The following is a 23318-nucleotide window of genomic DNA, read 5'->3' on the forward strand; positions in this document are numbered from 1 at the left end:
TTTTTTTTTATCATTGTGTAATAAATAAATAACTTAAAGTATAGGTTTCAGAGTGTGCGTGGATTGCACGTTCGTTGTTCTAGTGTTTGATGGCTTGGACTTCTGGACGAATGGCTTCAGTCGAAAAGGACGTCAATGGGGAAATCGACGTTCACGTGTTGAATTTTAAGAATATGTTTTAACTGTTGAAATTGGGAAATAATTTGTCTAGTTCCTTCCTGTTTGAGCATGCGTTTTAATAAAGATTTCAATACGAGTATTAACGTGAATTTTCTTGCAGATTAATAAAGACCTGAATTGTTTTTAAAGATGACTGATCGTACGTTATTTCAACCATATCCTTCCTTGAAAAAACACGGACGAGTAGACATACACACACAAGTGTGCTTATAAACACGACTGTCTATACAGCGGTGTGCAATCACACACGAGTGTGCATGTGTTTCTACGAGATTTAACTTTAATTTTCTTGCAGAACAATAAAGACCTGACATGTTAAAGATGACTAATCGTCCCTTATTGCTACAATGTTCATAGCGAACACGTGTGGAATGCGAGTTTCAGGTGAAGCATCTCCAGCACACAAGTTTACCCTCACCTGGCAGCATCGTGGCTGTCCGCTGATCACACTCGTGACGTCACACGCACGAGCTGTAGGGGCGGGGCTCTGTCCGCTCAGTGGCGCTGTTTTCATTAATTTAGCACCACGAGCGGGGAGTCTCATCCCTGTAGTTCCCTGTTGTTGTGCCGCATTCAACACCACATACACACACGGGTGCACATGCATACACGAGGGAGTACACCCATTTGTGCATCTATACATACAACACATATGTATAGATGCACAAATGAGTGTAAATGCATCGTGGTGTAGATACATGCACAGTGTAATTGCACACAGCAATATACATAAACACATTTGCACGTATACAGTAGTGTGCATGCTCAGGGATTGCGTTTCAACACACACAAATATGTGAGCACACACGATTGTACATACATACACGAGTGCACATGCACACGAATGTACCCACAGAGAAGTACACACCCATGTACATACACATGGCTACAGTTCCCTGCTGTAATGGCTGGTGCTTATGCTAGAAGGTGGCATGTGTTGTAATTATTGCACAGGAAATGAGGTGGTTCAATTTCTAATTTTACTCTCGTGGTTAAGTGGTTTTGTTGAGCTAAAGTTGGAGAAATACTGTGATCACAACTTTGCTCAATATTTCAAACATGTTCTTTAATTTTCGATTTAAAGCTTTCGTGACTGCAGGGATTCATCTTCTTGGTTCTTTCGGTAAAGTCACGTAGAATGGAAATAATAAAATAATAATATTTTATTATGTTTTTATTTATTTTATTTTTTTCTATTCTACGTGACTTTACTGAAAGAACCAAGAAGATGTTCTTAAAAAATTTTTTATCATTGTGTAATAAACAAAATAACTTTCAATAATAGGTTTCAGAGTGTGCGTGGATTGCACGTTCGTTTTTCATGTGTTTGATGGCTTGGACTTCTGGACTAATAGCTTCAGTCGAAAAGGACGTCAATGGGGAAATCGACGTTTACGTGTTAGATTTTAAGAATATGTTTTAACAGTTGAATTCCTGTTGGGAAATAATTTGCCTAGTTCCTTCCTGTTTGAGCATGCGTATTAATAAAGATTTCGATACGAGTATTAACGTGAATTTTCTTGCAGATTAATAAAGACCTGAATTGTTTTTAAAGATGACTGATCGTACGTTATTTCAACCATATCGTTCCTTTAAAAAACACGGACGAGTAGACATACACACACAAGTGTGCTTATAAACACGACTGTCTATACAGCGGTGTGCATTCACACACGAGTGTGCATGTGTTTCTATGAGTTTTAACTTTATTTTACTTGCAGAACAATAAAGACCTGACATGTTAAAGATGACTAATCGTCCCTTATTGCTACAATGTTCGTAGCGAACACGTGTGGATGCGAGTTTCAGGTGAAGCATCTCCAGCACACAAGTTGACCCTCACCTGGCAGCATCGTGGCTGTCCGCTGATCACACTCGTGACGTCACACTCATGACGTCACACGCACGAGCTGTAGGGGCGGGGCTCTGTCCGCTCAGTGGCGCTGTTTTCATTAATTTAGCACCACGAGCGGGGAGTCTCATCCCTGTAGTTCCCTGTTGTGGTGCCGCATTCATCACCACGTTGCCCCTCAATTCTTTGTACGACACGATATGAAAATAAGTTGTGTGTTCCACTACACATACTTACACGGGTACACATATACACTCCCTTGTACACACACCCACACACGAGTGGACATACACAGCGGTGGAGAAAAATGCACGAATGTGCATCCACCACACTTTGTACACACAAAGATAAAGATCCCCCGTATAGCCTTAACAGACTGTAGGGGCAAGTGCTGTTAGCGAGCACCTATGAAGGCCGCAACGGTAGACGAGGGGGTGGGTGGCCAGCACCACGCCTGACCGCCTTTGTCTCCCCAGTGACGATGTTTACACAGCGTGTATCACGGCGTGTGTGCCTGGGATGTGTCACGGGGTGGGTGGGTAGTCTGGTGATAGTGGTCATGGTTGGCAGCGATCCACGACCACAACAACCACCCCTACTGTGTGGTGGCCATGCCACCACAAAGCAGCACGCGGCGGAGGAGTGAGGTGATCGCTCTCGCCACGCGAGCAAGGCCCCCTCGCTTCCTCTTCTTTCCCTGCATCAACAACAACAACAATAACCGCCATTCGCCACTAAGTGGCGGTGACGTCACCACGACGCTTGTGCCAGGCCAAGTGCACCTTGAGGCTACCACGTGAAGTGTCGAACGCCCGCTGGCAGGAGGTCACGGGGCAGACCCAGCAGGTGCCACGGGTCGACTGACCGAGATTACCGAGATGACTGGCTGATGCACCACCTGTGCCCCCTACTGTACCAACTTGCTGTGCTTTAGCCACCCGGCGCTCCGCTCGTTGTTGTGAGCGTCGCTCCTCCGCCCTCCGTTGTTGTTGGAGGGCGACTGCCTCCAACTGCCCAGTAGCGTCCTTCACGAGCCTGCATCACCACCTCCACCACCTGCACCTCCTCCACCTCCTCCATTGTCTCGTCCTCCAGCTCTTCCGTCGTGAGAATTATTTTATTATGTTTTATTTTTATTATTTTATTACTTCCCTTCTACGTGACTTTACCGAAAGAACCATGAAGATGAATCCCTGCAGTTTAGAGGACATTGTCGGGTGAATATTAGCAAATTCACAGGAAGCACGGAAATATGCATGGAGATGTATGTAATTTTTCAAACATAAGTGTACAATTACGCAATAGGATGTACATACGTATTAAGGTTAAATTACAATGGCCAGATTCGCTAAGCTATGTTGCTACATATGCGGATTGTTAATGTAGAAATTAGCAATTGAATGCAAAGTCTATGATAATCCAAGACGAGAACAAAGGATTTGTATGCTAGAGGGGAGTTATAAGGGGATTAAATTCAGACCTCAAGACCATTTCTAGAGGGATTTCACTGAGGATAGACGCTCGACTCCTCTGTCTGCAGATTACCCTTCTCCTGCGAGACCCAGCCTCGCGAGCGCGATTGCCTGGCGACTGGGAGAGTTCGTGGCGATCTCTTCAGACGGGTTACAGGGACATCGACACGCCGTGCATCAACAAGTAAGTGTCTTCGTTAGTGGATACAACTGGTAGTCGCGTGTAGCCCGACTTACGAGACGTTACTGTGTGTCGGTTAGACGTTAATGAGAGTTTGCTTTTGGCGATTTGAGGCAGACATCCACGCAGCTTAAAGGGTGCCTTTAACTCTCAACAACACCCGCGACTGTTACTCTGCTCTGAAGAATCAGTCACATGGAGCAGATGAACTCTCCACAGCGCCACACACACACGGGCGAGAAGCCGTTCAATTGCTCTGTGTGTGGGAAGGCATTTGCATGGAAATCACATCTTCACAGTCACCAGAAAACACACTCGGGCGAGAAGCCGTTCAAGTGCTCTGTGTGTGGGAAGGCATTTTCACATAAACAACATCTTAACAGACACCAGAAAACACACACGGGCGAGAAGCCATTCAAGTGCTCTGTTTGTGGGAAGGCATTTGCAGAGAAATCAAATCTTAGCAGACACCAAAAATCACACACGAACGAGAAGCCATTCAATTGCGCTGTGTGCGGGAAGGCATTTTCAAGGAAGTCAGATCTTCACAGGCACCAGAAAACACAAACGGGTGAGAAGCCATTAAATTGCTCTACGAGGGAGAGGACATGTTCACAGTCATCACCCCGAAACAAGCATCAGAAGATCCGCAATGATAGTGAAGTGAAATCAAAAGGTGAAATTCAAAGTACTGCAATGAGTCCTGGAAAAAATACATCTTTCAAACCTAGGCAGGTGGATCCTGAGAGATTACTGAATGTAGCGGATGCAATGAGTCCTGGCGACAATTCCTCTTTCGAACCTATGCAGTTGGATCCGGAGAGATGGCTGGATGTAGTGGAGTGGCTGAAGACTCAAACGTATTGAGTACATCTGTTAACTGTTGCCCTGTGTATATTCGTGTCTCTTAGATATATTTTTTCAGTGATTTCCAGTACTCCGAGCTAGAGTGATGTTGTGAATGCTCTATAATGTGTTCAGATGAACGTATTCCTTTTAATTTCCAGAAGTGTTCACTTATTTCAGGATGACAACAATGTTATACTTCTATAGATGCGTTGCTTCGTCTGATGGTTGTATCATCGGGACTGGTAAATGTTTGGTGTTTATGGTAGAAGGTGCCATGTCATCCTCTCACAGCTAATTGCGTGTTAAAGTTTATTCTAGACTTCGTCACGTTAAGGTGGTGCTTTGTAGTCCTATCGGACTACTTGTTGATGTGGTGTGATGCGCAGTGGTTGTGTGGTGGTTCAATTTCTAATTTTACTCTCGTGGTTAAGTGGTTTTGTTGATCTAAAGTTGGAGAAATACTGTGATCACAACTTTGCTCAATATTTTAAACATGTTCTTTAATTTTTTTATCATTGTGTAATAAATAAATAACTTAAAGTATAGGTTTCAGAGTGTGCGTGGATTGCACGTTCGTTGTTCTAGTGTTTGATGGCTTGGACTTCTGGACGAATGGCTTCAGTCGAAAAGGACGTCAATGGGGAAATCGACGTTCACGTGTTGAATTTTAAGAATATGTTTTAACTGTTGAAATTGGGAAATAATTTGTCTAGTTCCTTCCTGTTTGAGCATGCGTTTTAATAAAGATTTCAATACGAGTATTAACGTGAATTTTCTTGCAGATTAATAAAGACCTGAATTGTTTTTGAAGATGACTGATCGTACGTTATTTCAACCATATCCTTCCTTGAAAAAACACGGACGAGTAGACATACACACACAAGTGTGCTTATAAACACGACTGTCTATACAGCGGTGTGCAATCACACACGAGTGTGCATGTGTTTCTACGAGTTTTAACTTTAATTTTCTTGCAGAACAATAAAGACCTGACATGTTAAAGATGACTAATCGTCCCTTATTGCTACAATGTTCATAGCGAACACGTGTGGAGGCGAGTTTCAGGTGAAGCATCTCCAGCACACAAGTTTACCCTCACCTGGCAGCATCCTGGCTGTCAGCTGATCACACTCATGACGTCACACTCATGACGTCACACGCACGAGCTGTAGGGGCGGGGCTCTGTCCGCTCAGTGGCGCTGTTTTCATTAATTTAGCACCACGAGCGGGGAGTCTCATCCCTGTAGTTCCCTGTTGTGGTGCCGCATTCATCACCACGTTGCCCCTCAATTATTTGTACGACACGATATGAAAATAAGTTGTGTGTTCCACTACACATACTTACACGGGTACACATATACACTCCCTTGTACACATAAGTGGACATACACAGCGGTGTAGAAAAATGCACGAATGTGCATCCACCCCGCTTTGTACACACAAAGATAAAGATCCCCCGTATAGCCTTAACAGACTGTAGGGGCAATACACACACACAAATGTGCGAGCACGCACGATTGTACATACATACACACACGTGTACAGACCCACACGTGTCCATGAACGAGTGTAAATACACACACGAATGTACACGCACAGCAGTACACACCCATGTACATACACATGGCTACAGTTCCCTGTTGTGGTACCGCATTCATTACCACGTTGCCCCTCAATTCTTGGTACGACACAATATTATAACAATAACACACGAGTACACACATACACTCCCTTGTACACGCACCCACACACGAGTGGACATACACAGAGCTGTAGATACATACACGAATGTGCATACACACAGCTTTGTACATACACACACGGGTGCACATGCATACACGAGTGCGCATACACACACGAGTATACATACACAGCAGTGTACGTAAACAGGGATTGCGTTTGACATCACAAATAAATTGGCGAACAAATGATTATACATACCTATACACATACATACACGCATGTACATATCCACAAAAACAAGTGTAAATATACACGTGTACACACATTGCAGAGTGAATATTAGCAAATGAACGCAAATTATGTGGTGAGATGCACATATGTATTCAGACTTAAGCTCAATAGCCAGATTAGCGAAGCTAATTGCTAGATATGCAGATTGTACATTCTAAAAATAACAATTGAATGTAAAGTTCATAAAATTCAACGTCGGAGAACTTCATCTTTCATCAATGCAACACCATTCCAAACGACCCCACCATTTGTGTGCTGGTGTCATTGACCCAATTCGATTGATACCTGTGACTTACAGCTTTCCACATCTTACGCCACCCTCCCACGCCCCCTTCATTCGTTTTTAAATGCTTTATATTAAGTTCACTCGCTTGCGCGCTTACGACCGTGCAAATCTTTCGGTCGTTTTTTAACCCACTTCCCGTGATCCAATCGAGCTGACATTTTGCACACAGACTCGTTGTGCGTGACAATGTACTTTCGTGAAAAAAAATATTTCCAAAATTTTACACTTTTTAGGAAAATTTGTATTATATTTAATTACCAATTGCTTAATGGTGGCAGGCAATCATCTGACCCATAGGTGGCAGCCATCTCAAGCCAGAGGACGAGAGGACTCTAGCCGCCACGCATATAAAGGATTTATAGTGAAACACTTTGTTTTTACGGGTTATATTTTTTTGTTTCTCAGGAGGCAATCCCTGTTGTTTGTCAATCCCCAGCCACGAGTAAAGTTTTGCAAAAACAACCCCCTTCCTTCATTGACGGTGTTGGACGGTAACGCTGTGCTGGATGTGAGCAATGTCCCGGAGGGAAGGCTCGTAGCCATCACAGTGGCCCACGAGGTCTTTGGACGGGTGCGAGGGGCTGGTAACACCTCAATAGTCAATGCAATTAGCAAAACAACTCGTATTCTTAGGTTTTGTCGGTAAGGTCACGTAGGTAAAACACATTAAAAAGTAAAATAAAATAAAAATCACGACGTTTCAGAGGCAACACAAGCTTCCGTCTTCAGGTGGTACCATCACAGCCAAGACAGCTGTATCAAAAAAAAAACTCGTCGCAAATTTTAAACACGTGCAAAATATTGAACACATACACACTGGTGTATATACACACCGAAGGTCGTATGTTACAGACTATAAGATGACGATTGTTTTTTTTGCGTAACGTTATTATGAACCACACTTTCAAGCTAAACCATTCAGATGATTATTCAAAGTTTAACAGAAATTATAACAAAACACACTTGTTTGTTAAAAGCACCGTGCTCAAAACGAGTGTCCTTAAATATGTTTATTAAACAGGTTCAGAACGGTATTAACTTGCACCTATTAGTCCAAGATGGGGCCGGCTAGTTTTTTTTGGCTAGTCCCGTGTGTGTTTGTTGTGTGAGGTGTCTTGATAGCAGTCGTTCTCCACTGTAGTCCTGGCATCTGCTGCTCAGATTCCTTCCACAGCTGTGGTCCCAGTGGCACCGTCTCTCCGGGGGGGAACCATGTGGTGTGTGTGTGTGACGTGTATCACGGGGTGTGTGGGTGTGTGCCTGGGATGTGTCACGGCGTGGGTGGGTAGTCTGGTGATAGTGGTCATGGTTGGCAGCGATCCACGACCACAACAACCACCCCTACTGTGTGGTGGCCATGCCACCACAAAGCAGCACGCGGCGGAGGAGTGAGGTGATCGCTCTCGCCACGCGAGCAAGGCCCCCTCGCTTCCTCTTTTTCCCTGCATCAACAACAACAATAACCGCCATTCGCCACTAAGTGGCGGTGACGTCACCACGACGCTTGTGCCAGGCCAAGTGCACCTTGAGGCTACCACGTGAAGTGTCGAACGCCCGCTGGCAGGAGGTCACGGGGCAGACCCAGCAGGTGCCACGGGTCGACTGACCGAGATGACCGAGATGACTGGCTGATGCACCACCTGTGCCCCCTACTGTACCAACTTGCTGTGCTTTAGCCACCCGGCGCTCCGCTCGTTGTTGTGAGCGTCGCTCCTCCGCCCTCCGTTGTTGTTGGAGGGCGACTGCCTCCAACTGCCCAGTAGCGTCCTTCACGAGCCTGCATCACCACCTCCACCACCTGCACCTCCTCCACCTCCTCCTTTGTCTCGTCCTCCATCTCTTCCATCGTGAGAATTATTTTATTATGTTTTATTTTTATTATTTTATTTCTTCCCTTCTACGTGACTGAAGATGAATCCCTGCAGTTTAGAGGACATTGTCGGGTGAATATTAGCAAATGCACAGGAAGCACGGAATTATGCATGGAGATGTATGTAATTATTCAAACAGAAGTGTACAATTACGCAGTAGGATGTACATACGTATTAAGGTTAAATTACAATGGCCAGATTCGCTAAGCTATGTTGCTACATATGCGGATTGTTAATGTAAAAATTAACAATTGAATGCAAAGTCTATGATAATCCAAGACGAGAACAAAGGATTTGAATGCTAGAGGGGAGTTATAAGGGGCTTAAAATCAGACCTCAAGACCATTTCGAGAGGGATTTCGCTGAGGATAGACGCTCGACTCCTCGCTCTGCAGATTACCCTTCTCCTGCAATACCCAGCCTGGCGAGCACGATTGCCTGGCGACTGGGAGAGTTCGTTGCGATCTCTACAGACGGGTTACAGGGACATCGACACGCCGTGCATCAACAAGTAAGTGTCTTCGTTAGTGGATAAAACTGGTAGTCGCGTGTAGCCCGACTCACGAGACGTTACCGTGTCCCGGTTAGACGTTAGTGAGAGTTTGCTTTTTGGCGATTTGAGGCAGACATCCACGCAGCTTAGAGAGTGCATTTAACTCTCAACAACACCCGCGACTGTTACTCTGCTCTGAAGAATCAGTCACATGGAGCAGATACTCTCTCCACAGCGCCACGCACACACGGGCGAGAAGCCGTTCAATTGCTCTGCGTGTGGGAAAGGATTTTCACGGAAATCAAATCTTCACAGGCACCAGAAAACACACACGACCGAGAAGCCATTCAGGTGCTCTGTTTGTGGGAAGGCATTTGTGGAGAAATCAACTCTAAACAGTCACCAGAAAATACACTCGGGCGAGAAGCCATTCAAGTGCTCTGTTTGTGGGAAGGCATTTGCTCAGAAATCAACTCTGAACAGGCACCAGAAAAAACACTCGGGCGAGAAGCCATTCAAGTGCTCTGTTTGTGGAATGGCATTTTCAGAAAAATCTAATCTTAACAGTCACCAGAAAACACACACAGGCGAGAAGCCATTCAAGTGCTCTGTTTGTGGGAAGGCATTTGCAAGGAAAATAATTCTTCAAAGTCACCAGAAAACACACACGGGCGAGAAGCCGTTCAATTGCTCTATTTGTGGAAAGGCATTTGGGGATAAATCAAATCATCACAGGCATCAGAAAACACACTCTGGTGAAAAGCGAATCAATTGCTCTCCGAGGGAGAGGACATGTTCACGGTCATCACCACGAAACAAGCATCAGAAGATCCGCAATGATAGGGAAGTGAAATCAAAAGGTGTAATGCAAAGTGCTGCAATGAGTCCTGAAAAAAATGCATCTTTTGATCCTATACAGGTGGATCCTGAGAGATCCCTAGATGTAGTGGATGTCATGAGTCCTGACAACAATTCCTTTTTCGACCTCATGCAGTTGGATCCTGAGAGGTTGCTGGATGTAATGAGCCCTGCCGACAATTCCTCTTTCGACCCCATGCAGGTGGACACTGAGAAATGGCTGCTGGAATGGCTGGAGAGTCAAAGTTTTGAGAACTTCTGTTAACTCTTGAAGTCCTGGAATGTGCATGTTTGTGTCTCTGTTAGATCAGTTAATAAGGTACGAAATATTATTTCCGTGATTTCCAGTACTCCAAGCTAGAGTGATGTTTCGGCCACAACGCAAGCAGCCGTCGTCAGGTGGAGAACAGGTCCGTCAAGTAGTCATTCAGACTCTGTCTACTTGACAGACCTATTCTTCACCTGAAGATGGCTGCTTGCGTTGTGGCCGAAACGTCGTGAAAATTATTTTATTATGTTTTATTTTTATTATTTTATTACTTCACTTCTACGTGACTTTACCAAAAGAACCAAGAAGATTGATCCCTGCAGTCACGAAAGCTTTAAATCGAAATAGAGTGATGTTGTGAATGCTCTATAATGTGTTCAGATGAACGTATTCCTTTTAAGTTCCAGAAGTGTTCACTTATTTCAGGATGACAACAATGTTATACTTCTATAGATGCGTTGCTTCGTCTGATGGTTGTATCATCGGGACTGGTAAATGTTTGGTGTTTATGGTAGAAGGTGCCATGTCATCTTCTCACAGCTAATTGCGTGTTAAAGTTTATTCTAGACTTCGTCACGTAAAGGTGGTGCTTTGTAGTCCTATCTGACTACTTGATGATGTGGTGTGATGCGCAGTGGTTGTGTGGTGATTCAATTTCTAATTTTACTCTCGTGGTTAAGTGATTTTGTTGAGCTAAAGTTGGAGAAATACTGTGATCACAACTTTGCTCAATATTTTAAACATGTTCTTTAATTTTTTTATCATTGTGTAATAAATAAATAACTTAAAGTATAGGTTTCAGAGTGTGCGTGGATTGCACGTTCGTTGTTCTAGTGTTTGATGGCTTGGACTTCTGGACGAATGGCTTCAGTCGAAAAGGACGTCAATGGGGAAATCGACGTTCACGTGTTGAATTTTAAGAATATGTTTTAACTGTTGAAATTGGGAAATAATTTGTCTAGTTCCTTCCTGTTTGAGCATGCGTTTTAATAAAGATTTCAATACGAGTATTAACGTGAATTTTCTTGCAGATTAATAAAGACCTATATTGTTTTTAAAGATGACTGATCGTACGTTATTTCAACCATATCCTTCCTTGAAAAAACACGGACGAGTAGACATACACACACAAGTGTGCTTATAAACACGACTGTCTATACAGCGGTGTGCAATCACACACGAGTGTGCATGTGTTTCTACGAGTTTTAACTTTAATTTTCTTGCAGAACAATAAAGACCTGACATGTTTAAGATGACTAATCGTCCCTTATTGCTACAATGTTCATAGCAAACACGTGTGGAGGCGAGTTTCAGGTGAAGCATCTCCAGCACACAAGTTGACCCTCACCTGGCAGCATCGTGGCTGTCAGCTGATCACACTCATGACGTCACACTCATGACGTCACACGCACGAGCTGTAGGGGCGGGGCTCTGTCCGCTCAGTGGCGCTGTTTTCATTAATTTAGCACCACGAGCGGGGAGTCTCATCCCTGTAGTTCCCTGTTGTGGTGCCGCATTCAACACCACGTTGCCCCTCAATTATTTGTACGACACGATATGAAAATAAGTTGTGTGTTCCACTACACATACTTACACGGGTACACATATACACTCCCTTGTACACATAAGTGGACATACACAGCGGTGTAGAAAAATGCACGAATGTGCATCCACCCCGCTTTGTACACACAAAGATAAAGATCCCCCGTATAGCCTTAACAGACTGTAGGGGCAATACACACACAAATGTGCGAGCACGCACGATTGTACATACATACACACACGTGTACAGACCCACACGTGTCCATGAACGAGTGTAAATACACACACGAATGTACACGCACAGCAGTACACACCCATGTACATACACATGGCTACAGTTCCCTCTTGTGGTACCGCATTCATTACCACGTTGCCCCTCAATTCTTGGTACGACACAATATTATAACAATAACACACGAGTACACACATACACTCCCTTGTACACGCACCCACACACGAGTGGACATACACAGAGCTGTAGATACATACACGAATGTGCATACACACAGCTTTGTACATACACACACGGATGCAATGCACATGCATACACGAGTGCGCATACACACACGAGTATACATACACAGCAGTGTACGTACACAGGGATTGCGTTTGACATCACAAATAAATGTGCGAACAAATTAGTGTACATACCTATACACACATACACGCATGTACATATCCACAAAAACAAGTGTAAATATACACGTGTACACACATTGCAGAGTGAATATGAGCAAATGAACGCGAATTATGTGGTGAGATGCACATATGCATTCAGACTTAAGCTCAATAGCCAGATTAACGAAGCTAATTGCTAGATATGCAGATTGGAAATTCCAAAAATAACAATTGAATGTAAAGTTCATGAAATTCAACGTCGGAAAACTTCATCTTTCATCAATGCAACACCATTCCAAACGACCCCACCATTTGTGTGCTGGTGTCATTGACCCAATTCGATTGATACCTGTGACTTACAGCTTTCCACACCTTACGCCACGCTCCCACGCCCCCTTCATTCGTTTTTTTGTTTATCAGAAGGAGGCACTCTCTGTTGTTTGTCAATCTCCTGCCACGAGTAAAGTTTTGCAAAAACAACCCCCTTCGTTCATTGACGGTGTTGGACGGTAACGCTGTGGTGGATGTGAGCAATGTCCCGGAGGTAAGGCTCGTAGCCACCACAGCGTCCCACGAGGTCTTTGGACGGGTGCGAGGGGCTGGTAACACCTCAATAGTCAATGAAATTAGCAAAACAACTCGTATTCTTAGGTTTTTTCGGTAAGGTCACGTAGGTAAAACACATTAAAAAGTAAAATAAAATAAAAATCACGACGTTTCAGAGGCAACACAAGCTTCCGTCTTCAGGTGGTACCATCACAGCCAAGACAGCTGTATCAAAAAAAAACTCGTCGCAAATTTTAAACACGTGCAAAATATTGAACACATACACACTGGTGTATATACACACCGAAGGTCGTATGTTACAGACTAAAAGATGACGATTGTTTTTTTTGCGTAACGTTATTATGAACCACGCTTTCAAGCTAAACCATTCAGATGATTATTCAAAGTTCATGACAGAAATTATAACAAAACACACTCGTTTGCTAAAAGCGCCATGCTCAACACGAGTGTTCTTAAATATGTTTATTAAACAGGTTCAGAACAGTATTAACTTGCACCTATTAGTCCAAGATGGGGCCGGCTAGTTTTTTTTGGCTAGTCCCGTGTGTGTTTGTTGTGTGAGGTGTCTTGATAGCAGTCGCTCTCCACTGTAGTCCTGGCATCTGCTGCTCAGATTCCTTCCACAGCTGTGGTCCCAGTGGCACCGTCTCTCCGGGGAACCATGTGGTGTGTGTGTGTGACGTGTATCACGGGGAGTGTGGGTGTGTGCCTGGGATGTGTCACGGGGTGGGTGGGTAGTCTGGTGATAGTGGTCATGGTTGGCAGCGATCCACGACCACAACAACCACCCCTACTGTGTGGTGGCCATGCCACCACAAAGCAGCACGCGGCGGAGGAGTGAGGTGATCGCTCTCGCCACGCGAGCAAGGCCCCCTCGCTTCCTCTTCTTTCCCTGCATCAACAACAACAACAATAACCGCCATTCGCCACTAAGTGGCGGTGACGTCACCACGACGCTTGTGCCAGGCCAAGTGCACCTTGAGGCTACCACGTGAAGTGTCGAACGCCCGCTGGCAGGAGGTCACGGGGCAGACCCAGCAGGTGCCACGGGTCGACTGACCGAGATTACCGAGATGACTGGCTGATGCACCACCTGTGCCCCCTACTGTACCAACTTGCTGTGCTTTAGCCACCCGGCGCTCCGCTCGTTGTTGTGAGCGTCGCTTCTCCGCCCTCCGTTGTTGTTGGAGGGCGACTGCCTCCAACTGCCCAGTAGCGTCCTTCACGAGCCTGCATCACCACCTCCACCACCTGCACCTCCTCCACCTCCTCCTTTGTCTCGTCCTCCATCTCTTCCGTCGTGAGAATTATTTTATTATGTTTTATTTTTATTATTTTATTACTTTCCTTCTACGTGACTTTAACGAAAGAACCATGAAGATGAATCCCTGCAGTTTAGAGGACATTGTCGGGTGAATATTAGCAAATTCACAGGAAGCACGGAATTATGCATGGAGATGTATGTAATTATTCAAACAGAAGTGTACAATTACGCAGTAGGATGTACATACGTATTAAGGTTAAATTACAATGGCCAGATTAGCTAAGCTATGTTGCTACATATGCGGATTGTTAATGTAAAAATTAACAATTGAATGCAAAGTCTATGATAATCCAAGACGAGAACAAAGGATTTGAATGCTAGAGGGGAGTTATAAGGGGCTTAAAATCAGTCCTCAAGACCATTTCGAGAGGGATTTCACTGAGGATAGACGCTCGACTCCTCGCTCTGCAGATTACCCTTCTCCTGCGAGACCCAGCCTGGCGACTGGGAGAGTTCGTGGCGATCTCTTCAGACGGGTTACAGGGACATCGACACGCCGTGCATCAACAAGTAAGTGTCTTCGTTAGTGGATACAACTGGTAGTCGCGTGTAGCCCGACTTACGAGACGTTACTGTGTGTCTTGGTTAGACGGTAGTGAGAGTTTGCTTCTTGGCGATTTGAGACAGACATCCACGCAGCTTAGAGAGTGCCTTTAACTATCAACAACAACCGAGACTGTTACTCTGCTCTGAAGAATCAGTCACATGGAGCAGATGAACTCTCCACAGTGCCACGCACACACGGGCGAGAAGCCGTTCAATTGCTCAGTGTGTGGGAAGGCATTTTCACATAAATCAGATCTTCACAGGCACCAGAAAACACACTCGGGCGAGAGGCCATTCAAGTGCTCTGTTTGTGGGAATGCATTTTCACAGAAATCAAATCTTCACAGTCACCAGAAAATACACTCGGGCGAGAAGCCATTCAAGTGCTCTGTTTGTGGGAAGGCATTTTCACTGAAATCAAATCTTCACAGTCACCAGAAGACACACACGGGTGAGAAGCCATTCAAATGCTCTGCGTGTGGGAAGGCATTTGCATGGAAGTCAGCTCTTCGCAGGCACCATAAAACACACTAGGAGGAAAAGCCATTCATTTGCTCTCCGAGGGAGAAGACATGTTCACGGCCATCACTCCAAAACAAGCATCAGAAGATGCGCAATGATGATGAAGTGATATCAAAAAGTAAGATGCAAAGTACTGCAATGAGTCCTGAAAAAAATTCATCTTTTGAACCGAGGCAGGTGGATCCTGAGAGATGCCTAGATGTAGTGGATGTCATGAGTCCTGACAACAATTCCTCTTTCGATCTCATGCAGTTGGATCTTGAGAGGTTGCTGGATGTAATGAGCCCTGACGACAATTCATCTTTCGACCCCATGCAGTTGGATCCTGAGAGATGGCTAGATGTAGTGGATGTAATCAGCGCTGAAGACAATTCCACTTTCGACCCCATGCAGTTGGATACTCAAAAATGGCTGCTGGAGTGGCTGGAAAATCAAAGTTTTGAGCACTTCTTTTAGCTGTTGAAGTCCTGGAACGTGCATGTCTGTATCTCTGTAAGATCAATTAATAACGTACAACTCTTTTTGAATCAGTGATTTGCAGCAGTACTCCAAGCTAGTGTGATCATTTGAACAAATATGTTTGATTGCTCTGTGTGTTTGAAGCATTTTCACGGTTAGAAAACACTTCACAAGTCATCAGGAATAAAAAGCTGAATTCGAAAGTGATGTAATGAATTCTAAAGGAAATTCCACTTTCGACCCCATGAAGTTGGATATGAAGAGATGGCTGGATGTAGTGGAGTGGCTGAAGACTCTAACGTATTGAGTACATCTGTTAACTGTTGCCCTGTGAATATTCGTGTCTCTAAGATATATTTTTTCAGTCATTTCCATTACTCCGAGCTAGAGTCATGTGAATGTGTTCAGATAAAAGTCTTCCTTTTAAGTTCCAGAAGTGTTCACTTACTTCAGGATGGCAACAATTTTATACTTCGAAAGATACATTGCTTCGTCTGGTAGTTGGATCATCGGGGCTGTTAAATGGCTGGTGCTTATGCTAGAAGGTGGCATGTGTTGTAATTTTCTCACAGCAAATGATGTGAGCGTGCTGTCTTGTTAATTCCAGACTGTGTCACGTTAAGCTGGTGCTTCGTAGTCCTATCGGACTACTTGTTGATGTGTTGTGAAGCGCAGTGGTTGTGTGGTGGTTCAATTTCTAATTTTACTCTCGTGGTCAAGTGGTTTTGTTGAGCTAAAGTCGGAGAAATACTGTGATCACAACTTTGCTCAATATTTTAAACATGTTCTTTTATTTTATTTTATCATTGTGTAATAAATAAAATAACTTAAAATAATTGATTTAAGATTGTGCGTGGATTGCACGTTCGTTGTTCTTGTGTTTGATTGCTTCAGTCGAAAAGGACGTCAATGGGGAAATCGACGTTTACGTGTTAGATTTTAAGAATATGTTTTAACTGTTGAATTCCTATTGGGAAATAATTTGCCTAGTTCCTTCCTTTTTGAGCAAGCGTTTTAAAAAAGATTTCGATACGAGTGTTAACGTGAATTTTCTTGCAGATTAATAAAGACCTGAATTGTTTTTAAAGATGACTGATCGTACGTTATTTCAACCATATCCTTCCTTTAAAAAACACGGACGAGTAGACATACACACACAAGTGTGCTTATAAACACGACTTTCTATACAGCGGTGTGCATTCACACACGAGTGTGCATGTGTCTCTACGAGTTTTAACTTTAATATCCTTGCAGAACAATAAAAACCTGACATGTTAAAGATGACTAATCGATCCTTATTGAAGAAGGGAAATAATAAAATAATAAAAATAAAACAATTATTTCTTTTTTATAAAATTATTTTTTATTTTTATTAAAAAAAATATATATATAAAACAGAAGTGATACCATTTCGATTATCAATAAAAGTGTATGACAGCAATAGTAATAATTGTGAATTAAATTAAACAAATCACCTTGATTTACTGACGCGCTCATATCAACACAAATACTTAAATATTTTTTTATAAAACAAAGTCAGTACAGTATACATTTGCACCTCTTAGTCGAAATCGAACCGGACATCAGCATTTTGATACTTCAGACTCTATGTCGATGTTAAATCCTCTAAACTTGCATCAGTTTAAAGGACATTGTCGGGTGAATATTGGCAAATTAACACGAAGCACTGAATTATGCATGGATATGTAGATCTTTATTTAAACGGAAGCGTACAATTATGCAGTGAGATATGCATATGTATTAAGGTTAAATTACAATGAACGGATTAGCTAAGCTATGTTGCTACATATGCGGGTTGGTAATGTAAAAATTAACAATTGAATGCAAAGTCTATGATAATCCAAGACGAGAACAAAGGATTTGAATGCTAGAGGGGAGTAATAAGGGGCTTAAAATCAGACCTCAAGACCATTTCGAGTGGGATTTCACTGAGGAAAGACGCTCAACTCCTCGCTTCTCCTGCGAGACCCAGCCTGGCGAGCACAATTGCCTGGCGACTGGGAGAGTTCGTGGCGACCTTTCAGACGGGTTACAGGGACATCGACACGCCGTGCATCAACAAGTAAGTGTCTTCGTTAGTGGATACAACTGGTAGTCGCGTTCATCCCGACTTACGAGACGTTACTGTGTGTCGGTTCAACGTTAGTGAGAGTTTGCTTTTTGGCGATTTGAGGCAGACATCCACGCAGCTTAGAGGGTGCCTTTAACTCTCAACAACACCCGCGACTGTTACTCTGCTCTGAAGAATCATTCACATGGAGCAGATACTCTTTCCACAGCGCCACGCACACACGGGCAAGAAGCCGTTCAATTGCTCTGTGTGTGGGAAGGCATTTTCACGGAAATCACATCTTAACACTCACCAGAAAACACACACAGGCGAGAAGCCATTCAAGTGCTCTGTGTGTGGGAAGGCATTTTCACAGAAATCACATCTTAACACTCACCAGAAAACACACACAGGCGAGAAGCCATTCAATTGCGCTGTGTGTGGGAAGGCATTTGCACAGAAATCACATCTTCAGAGTCACCAGAAAACACACACGGGCGAGAAGCCATTCAAGTGCTCTGTTTGTGGGAAGGCATTTGCTTGGAAATCTATTCTTTACAGTCACCAGAAAACACACACGGGCGAGAAGCCGTTCAATTGCTCTATTTGTGGAAAGGTATTTGCGGATAAATCAAATCTTAACAGACACCAGAAAACACACTCGGGTGAAAAGCGAATCAATTGCTCTGTGTGTGGGAATGCATTTGCACGAAAATCACATCTTCAGAGTCATCAAAAAACACACACGGGCGAGAAGCCATTCAATTGCTCTGTGTGTGGGAAGGCATTTTCACAGAAATCACATCTTCACAGTCACCAGAAAACACACTCAGGTGAAAAGCGAATCAATTTCTCTCCGAGGGAGAGGACATGTTCACGGTCATCACCACGAAACAAGCATCAGAAGATCCGCAATGATAGGGAAGTGGAATCAAAAGGTGTAATGCAAAGTGCTGCAATGAGTCCTGAAAAAAATGCATCTTTTGATCCTATACAGGTGGATCCTGAGAGATGCCTAGATGTAGTGGATGTCATGAGTCCTGACAACAATTCCTTTTTCGACCTCATGCAGTTGGATCCTGACAGGTTGCTGGATGTAATGAGCCCTGACGACAATTCCTCTTTCGACCCCATGCAGGTGGATACTGAGAAATGGCTGCTGGAATGGCTGGAGAGTCAAAGTTTTGAGAACTTCTGTTAACTCTTGAAGTCCTGGAATGTGCATGTTTGTGTCTCTGTTAGATCAGTTAATAAGGTACGAAATATTATTTCCGTGATTTCCAGTACTCCAAGCTAGAGTGATGTTTCGGCCACAACGCAAGCAGCCGTCGTCAGGTGGAGAACAGGTCCGTCAAGTAGTCATTCAGACTCTGTCTACTTGACAGACCTATTCTTCACCTGAAGATGGCTGCTTGCGTTGTGGCCGAAACGTCGTGAAAATTATTTTATTATGTTTTATTTTTATTATTTTATTACTTCACTTCTACGTGACTTTACCAAAAGAACCAAGAAGATTGATCCCTGCAGTCACGAAAGCTTTAAATCGAAATAGAGTGATGTTGTGAATGCTCTATAATGTGTTCAGATGAACGTATTCCTTTTAAGTTCCAGAAGTGTTCACTTATTTCAGGATGACAACATTGTTATACTTCTATAGATGCGTTGCTTCGTCTGGTGGTTGTATCATCGGGACTGGTAAATGTGTGGTGTTTATGGTAGAATGTGCCATGTCATCTTCTCACCGCTAATTGCGTGTTAAAGTTTATTCTAGACTTCGTCACGTTAAGGTGGTGCTTCGTAGTCCTATCGGACTACTTGTTGATGTGTTGTGAAGCGCAGTGGTTGTGTGGTGGTTCAATTTCTAATTTTACTCTCGTGGTTAAGTGGTTTTGTTGAGCTAAAGTTGGAGAAATACTGTGATCACAACTTTGCTCAATATTTTAAACATGTTCTTAATTTTCGATTTAAAGCTTTCGTGACTGCAGGGATTCATCTTCTTGGTTCTTTCAGGTAAAGTGACGTAGAATGGAAATAATAAAATAATAATATTTTATGATGTTTTATTTTTATTATTTTATTATTTCCATTCTACGTGACTTTACCGAAAGAACCAAGAAGATGTTCTTAAAAAATATTTTATCATTGTGTAATAAACAAAATAACTTAAAGTAATAGGTTTCAGAGTGTGCGTGGATTGCACGTTCGTTGTTCTTGTGTTTGATGGCTTGGACTTCTGGACGAATGGCTTCAGTCAAAAGGACGTCGATGGGGAAATCGACGTTTACGTGTTAGATTTTAAGAATATGTTTTAACTGTTGAATTCCTATTGGGAAATAATTTGCCTAGTTCCTTCCTGTTTGAGCATGCGTATGAATAAAGATTTCGATACGAGTATTAACGTGAATTTTCTTGCAGAACAATAAAGACCTGACATGTTAAAGATGACTAATCGTCCCTTATTGCTACAATGTTCATAGCGAACACGCGTGGAGGCGAGTTTCAGGTGAAGCATCTCCAGCACACAAGTTGACCCTCACCTGGCAGCATCGTGGCTGTCCGCTGATCACACTCATGACGTCACACTCATGACGTCACACGCACGAGCTGTAGGGGCGGGGCTCTGTCCGCTCAGTGGCGCTGTTTTCATTAATTTAGCACCACGAGCGGGGAGTCTCATCCCTGTAGTTCCCTGTTGTGGTGCCGCATTCATCACCACGTTGCCCCTCAATGATTTGTACGAAACGATATGAAAATAAGTTGTGTGTTCCACTATACAAACTTACACGAGTACACATATACACTCCCTTGTACACACACCCACACACGAGTTTACATACACCGCGGTGGAGAAAAATGCACGAATGTGCATCCACCCCGCTTTGTACACACAAAGATAAAGATCCCCCGTATAGCCTTAACAGACTGTAGGGGCAAGTGCTGTTAGCGAGCACCTATGAAGGCCGCAACGGTACACGAGGGGGTGGGTGGCCAGCACCACGCCCGACCGCCTTTGTCTCCCTCGTGGCAATGTTTACACACCGCACCAGGTACTCATTTGAGGCTGAGTCGACCTAGGGGAGGCCCGGGACCGGTTCAGATAATCGTCACTGGTGTTGGCCGTGAGCGGGAATCGAACCCGTGTAGCCGGGTTCATAGCGCAGCGCGCTAACCGCTACACCACCGCTCCCCACATATACACTCCGTTGTACACACACCCACACACGAGTGGACATACACAGTGCTGTAGGAAAATGCACGAATGTGCATACACACCGCTTTGTACATACACACACGGGTGCACATGCATACACGAGTGCGTACACCCATTTGTGCATTTATACATACGACACATATGTATAGATGCACAAATGAGTGTAAATGCATCGGGGTGTAGATACATGCACAGTGTAATTGCACACAGCAATATACATAAACACATGTGCACGTATACAGCAGTGTGCATGCTCAGGGATTGCGTTTCAACACACACAAATATGCGAGCACACACGATTGTACATACATACACACACGTGTACAGACCCACACGTGTCCATGAACGAGTGTAAATACACACACGAGTGCACATACACACGAATATACCCACAGAGAAGTACACACCCATGTCCATACACATGGCTACAGTTCCCTGCTGTAATGGCTGGTGCTTATGCTAGAAGGTGGCATGTGTTGTAATTATTGCACAGCAAATGATGTGAGCGTGCTGTCTTGTTGATTCCAAACTTTGTCACGTTAAGGTGGTGCTTCGTAGTCCTATCGGATTACTTGTTGATGTAGTGTGATGCGCATTGGTTGTGAGGTGTTTCAATTCCTGATTTTACTCTCGTTGTTAAGTGGTCTTGTTGAGCTAAAGTTGGAGAAAGACATTGCTCACACACGCTTACAAGCGATACAATTTCGATTATCAATAAAAGTGTATGACAGCAATCGTAATAATTGTCGTGAATTAAATTAAACAAATCACCTTGATTTACTGACGCGCTCATATCAACACAAATACTTAAATATATTTTTTATAAAACAAAGTCAGTACAGTATATATTTGTACCTCTTAGTCGAAATCGAACTGGACATCAGCATTTTGATACTTCAGACTGTATGTCGATGTTAAATCCTCTAAACTTGCTTCAGTTTAAAGGACATTGTCGGGTGAATATTGGCAAATTATCACGAAGCACGAAATTATGCATGGATATGTATATCTTTATTTAAACGGAAGCATACAATTATGCAGAGAGATATGCATATGTATTAAGGTTAAATTGCAATGGCCGGATTAGCTAAGCTATGTTGCTACATATGCGGATTGTTAATGTAGAAATTAACAATTGAATGCAAAGTCGATGATAATCCAAGACGAGAACAAAGGAATTGAATGCTAGAGGGGAGTTATAAGGGGCTTAAAATCAGACCTCAAGACCATTTCGAGAGGGATTTCACTGAGGATAGACGCGCAACTCTTCGCTCTGCAGATTACCCTTCTCCTGCGAGACCCAGCCTGGCGAGCTCGATTGCCTGGCGACTGGGAGAGTTCGTGGCGATCTCTTCAGACGGGTTACAGGGACATCGACACGCCGTGCATCAACAAGTAAGTGTCTTCGTTAGTGGATACAACTGGTAGTCGCGTGTAGCCCGACTTACGAGACGTTACTGTGTGTCTTGGTTAGACGGTAGTGAGAGTTTGCTTCTTGGCGATTTGAGACAGACATCCACGCAGCTTAGAGGGTGCCTTTAACTCTCAACAACACCCGCGACTGTTACTCTGCTCTGAAGAATCAGTCACATGGAGCAGATAAACTATCCACATCGCCACGCACACACGGGCGAGAAGCCGTTCAATTGCTCTGTGTGTGGGAAGGCATTTTCACGGAAATCCCATCTTAACATACACCATAAAACACACGCGGGCGAGAAGCCGTTCAGTTGCTCTGTGTGTGGGAAGGCATTTTCACGGAAATCCCATCTTAACAGACACCATAAAATACACGCGGGCGAGAAGCCGTTCAATTGCTCTGTGTGTGGGAAGGCATTTTCACGGAAATCGAATCTTAACGATCACTAGAAGACACACACGGGCGAGAAGCCATTCAAATGCTCTGCGTGTGGGAAGGCATTTTCACATAAATCACATCTTAACAGACACCAGAAAACACACTCGGGTGAGAAGCCATTCAGTTGCTCTGTTTGTGGGAAGGCATTTGCGGAGAAATCACATCTAAAGAGACACCAGAAAACACACACGAACGAGAAGCCATTCAATTGCGCTGTGTGCGGGAAGGCATTTTCACGGAAATAAAATCTTCAGTCACAAGAAAACACACTCGGGCTAGAAGCCATTTCATTGCTCTACGAGGGAGAGGACATGTT

The 23318-nt window shown here is 43.8% G+C and overlaps 2 pseudogenes; one reads left to right on the top strand and one right to left on the bottom strand.

Annotated features, from left to right (window-relative positions):
* LOC133362195 (uncharacterized) overlaps nt 1-23318 on the bottom strand; it is a 426135-nt pseudogene that overhangs the window by 335732 nt on the left and 67085 nt on the right.
* LOC133362194 (zinc finger protein 721-like) overlaps nt 1-23318 on the top strand; it is a 45500-nt pseudogene that overhangs the window by 15137 nt on the left and 7045 nt on the right.

Source organism: Lethenteron reissneri, unplaced genomic scaffold, assembly GCF_015708825.2.
Source record: "Lethenteron reissneri isolate LAM-NWPU_2019-01 unplaced genomic scaffold, ASM1570882v1 scaffold_140, whole genome shotgun sequence".
In the NCBI taxonomy this organism is placed as follows: domain Eukaryota; kingdom Metazoa; phylum Chordata; class Hyperoartia; order Petromyzontiformes; family Petromyzontidae; genus Lethenteron; species Lethenteron reissneri.